Below are 4,377 nucleotides of genomic sequence, written 5' to 3'. Positions count from 1 at the left end.
CATATTTTTGGCTTATATTTTATTTATTTTATAAATATATAGTTCTTTTATAACTGTCAATTAATTCAATATCAGTATTTTTGTGGTTTTTTTGTACTATGTATTGGTTGTGTTTATTTTCTTTCACATCACATTTTCCTATGTGTGTGTGATCTGGATGTTAATTTTCTTTTTAAAAATGTGTGTGTCATTCTTTAAAGATTACAACACACATACAATAAGAACATTTTATCAAAATATATCACATTTCTTCTATTATGTCCATAAAGTTAATTCTTACTAATATTGACTTTAAAAGTGAATAACTATTCATGCACATTTGTAGAAAGGTAGTTGAAACACTATTTATTTATAATCACAGGGGGGCAATGCCTCAGAAATATTTACTTTTATGTGTTCTTTCTTCTCATATAGTCTTTTAAAAAAATTAATAAACTGCTTTTGATTCATTTTAGAATAATAGAAAAACTGATCAAAAAGAATAGAAAATTCCCATATACATCCTGTCTCCACACAGGCCCAATATATACTATCAACATATGGCACCACAGTGGTACTTTGATTACAATGGATGAAGCCAACTTGAGACATTATTATCAACCATTGTCCATAGTTTACATTAAGGTTCATTCTTGGTACTGTAAATTCTATGAGTTTGTACAAATGTATAAGTCCTATATTCACCATTATGCTATCATACAGAATAATTTTACTACTCTAAAATATGATTTTCCTATTCATATTACCTTTCTCCATACCTCCTGACAACCACTGGTCTTTTCACTCTCTCCATAGTTTTGCCTTTTCTAGAATATCATGTAGTTAAAATCATGTAGTATATAGTCTTTTCAGATTAGCCTGTATTATGGTTTGGATCTTTAATGTTCCCCCAAAACTCATTTGTTAGATAATGTAGCAATATTTGATGGTGAACAGGTTTGATTATGACACCTGTAACCTCATCAATGAATTAATCCATTTAATGGATTAATAATTTGAATGAATAACTGGGTGGTAACTTTAGGCAGGTCAGGTGCGACTGAGGGAGTAGGTCTCTCTCTGCTTCCTGGTTGCCATGAGCTGAGAAGATTTCCTCTGCCAAACTCTTCAAACATGATGTTCTACCTTACACCAGGCAATGGAGTTAGCTGACCATGGATTGAACCTCTGACACTGTGAGCACAGAAGAAACTTTGCTTCCTCCAAGTTTTTCTTGTCAGGTGTTTTAGTCACAGTGATGAAAAACTGATTAACATAGCTTATTTCAAGTAATTATGTGCATTTAAGATTCCTTAAAGTCTTTTCATGGTTTGATAACTATTTTAGCGTTCCATGTTATTTCATTGTCTTGGTATACCATAATCTAATTATTCTGTAATTTATGGAAGAACATCTGAATTGCTTCCATATTTAGGCAGTTACATATAAAAGCTTCTATATGTGCAGGTTTTTGTGTGGGTACAAATATTCAATTTCTTTGAGTAAACACCAAGAAGAATGATAGCTGGATCATATGATAAACAAGTTTTAGTTTGTAACAAACTGTCAAGCTGTCATCTGAAGTGGATGTATCATTTTGTATCTCCAGCAGAAATGAATGAGGTTTCCTATCATACCAGGTTCTCACCAACATTTGGTGTTATCATTATTTTGGATTTTGGTTATTTTAATAGGTATATGGTCATGTCTCATTTTAATTTTCAACTCCCTAATGACATATGATATTGAGCATCTTTTCATATGTTTATTTACCATCTGTAAATCTTTGTGATGTCTATTCAGGAATTTTCCTTATTTTTCAATTAGGTTATTTGTTCATCAAATTTTCAGAGTTCTTTGCATATTTTGCAAGATAGTCATTTATCAGATGTGTGTTTTGCAAATATTTTCTCTAAGTCTACAGTTTGTTTTCTTATTCTCTTGATAACACCTTTAACAGAGGAGAAATTTTAAATTTTAATGAATTCCAGCTTATCAATTATTTCTTTCATGGTTTTGCTTTTTGTGTTACATCTGAAAAGTTATCGATATACCTCTGGCCAACTAGGTTTCTTCGGATGTTAAAGGAGTTTTATAGTTTTGTGTTTTACATTTAGTTGTATCATTCATTTTGAGTTATTTTTTGTTTAAGTTCTATGTCTAGGTCAATTGTTTTGCATGTAGATGTCCATTTGTTCCAGCACCATTTAGAAATAAAAGTACCTTTGCTCCATCATATTGCTGGTCTTCCTTTGTTGAAGATCAATCGAGTATATTTATGTAAGTCTGTTTCTGGGTTCTCTATTCTGCTCCATTGATCTGTCTACATTGAGGCTACACTATTTGATTATTGCAGTTTTTCAATATTGAAGTTGGATAGTGCCTTTCCCAATTTGCTTTTCTACATCAGTGTTTTGTTAGCTAATCTAGGCAAACCCATTCCATATGAACTTTAGAATCAGTTTGCTGATAACCACAAAATACCTTGCTAGGATTCTGATTTGACTGCATTGACTCAACAGATCAAGTTCAGAAGAGTGGATTTTGCAACAATGAGTCTTTCTATTTATGTACATAAAGCATGTCTCATTTAACTACTGCTTTCATATTTTTTATCCTAGTTGTATAGATTTTCCTTGTGGAGATATATATATATATATATATATATATATATATATATATATATATATATATATATATATATATATAATTAAGTATTCTATTTGGGGGGATGCTAATGTAAATGGTAATGTATTTTTATTACACATTGCATTTGTTCCTTGTCAGTATGTAGGAAAGCGATTTGATTATGTATATTATCCTTATATCCTGCAACCATGCTATAATCAATTTTTTTAAGTCAACTTAGAAATTTTATTGGCTAATAGACAACTGTCACACATTCTTCTTACCACCATCCTACTATTCCTGAATTTAATTTGCAAAAGGAAGCAGAGACCAAAGAGAATTTCTTAGGTATTCAACAAAATTTGAAGAAGTGGGAAAAATATGCTTATAGTTACTGAAAATAGAACTTTCTTCAGTTAAGAGAGGATTTTTCTTTGTACATATTTTAAAATAGCTTTATTTTCCATTTAGGAACTGTGGAAAATACCTATTTATATTGTTTGGAAGGGTACCCCATTTCATAATAGGTAGTCTTCCAGATTCTTTTCAAATGGTCTTCACATTTCCTATGAATTGATGCTATCTGGCAGAGCCTTCTATTCAGCTTTCTGACATCTTATCAAGAATTTGTAGAGGGGCAAGAATTCTTGCCCTATTAGTTTCCACAATGCAGCCATTTAACACCATCGCATCCAAAATTATGTGTACTTTTTCCAAATTAAACATTATATCAAGTTCACTCACTCAGCTGAAGTACTCTTCTAAAACTTCCACAAAATTGTGGATGAATTCATAAATATCCATCTCATTCTCAGTGTCATTAACTCCAACCACAATGAAGAGAGCTGCGTATTGCCTATATATCAGCTTAAAATCCTTATATTCAATGAAAGAATATTGTTCATTGGATCGAGAGAGACAGATCTTTATGACTTCTGTTTCCAGAAGTGTAGGCTTATTAATCTCCACATGCTCATAGTACTTAGAAAGTCGGGTCTGGCCTTGTTTATTCACCATAAGGAAAAATTTTATATTTTTTTTCATGGCCAGTGTTTTTCCAAATACAGTTTAAAAGTTATAGCAAGGGATGGCTGTCATTGGAACCTGTGCGGCTTGGGGGATGATGGTCCTGCAATGGGTCTTCCTAGAGTCCCCCCTCCCCCTTTCCCCCTGAAGCTTGTTCCCCAACCCTCACTAGCTATGCGGTCTGGGCTTCCTTGGGGCAGCCATTTTGGCTTTTAGTCTATAATTAATTACTAATTCCAGAGATTTTTTAATTCTTTTGTATTTTCCACATAGATAATCATGTCACCTGCAAACATAGTTTCATTTCTTTCTTCCTAATATGTATAGCTTTTATTTTCCTTTCTTGTCCTACTGTAATTGTTAGAACTTTCAATACAATGACGAAGATCAGTGGGGAGAGAGGATGTCCTTATCATATTCCTGATCATGGCTAGAAATTTCAACTTTCTCACTATTAAGCAGTATGTTGACTGTAGGTTTTCTGTAGATGTTCTTTATGAAGTAGAGGAAGCTCTCCCACTATTCACAGTTTTCTGAGTGTCATTATCATTAATATATGTGATTTTTCTCTATCTTGTTGATGGAATGAGCTACATTAATTACTTTTGAATGCTGAGCCAGTCTTGCACACTTGAGGTAAATCCCACTTGGTCATGATATATAATTATTTTTATAAATTATTGAATTTGATTTGCTCCTATTTTTTATTTTTATATTTTTTTAATATTTATTTTTTATTTGTAG

General features: G+C 31.9%; 1 pseudogene; it reads right to left on the bottom strand.

Annotated features, from left to right (window-relative positions):
- Positions 1-3,207: 3,207 nt before the first annotated feature.
- Positions 3,208-3,651, bottom strand: LOC114086020 (AP-4 complex subunit sigma-1 pseudogene; annotated as a pseudogene).
- Between the last annotated feature and the right edge of the window lie 726 nt (positions 3,652-4,377).

The sequence above is a fragment of the Marmota flaviventris genome, chromosome X (assembly GCF_047511675.1).
Source record: "Marmota flaviventris isolate mMarFla1 chromosome X, mMarFla1.hap1, whole genome shotgun sequence".
Lineage (NCBI taxonomy): Eukaryota > Metazoa > Chordata > Mammalia > Rodentia > Sciuridae > Marmota > Marmota flaviventris.
The sequence above is the reverse complement of the archived record's forward strand: the minus strand, read 5'-3'. Positions and strand labels throughout refer to the sequence as shown.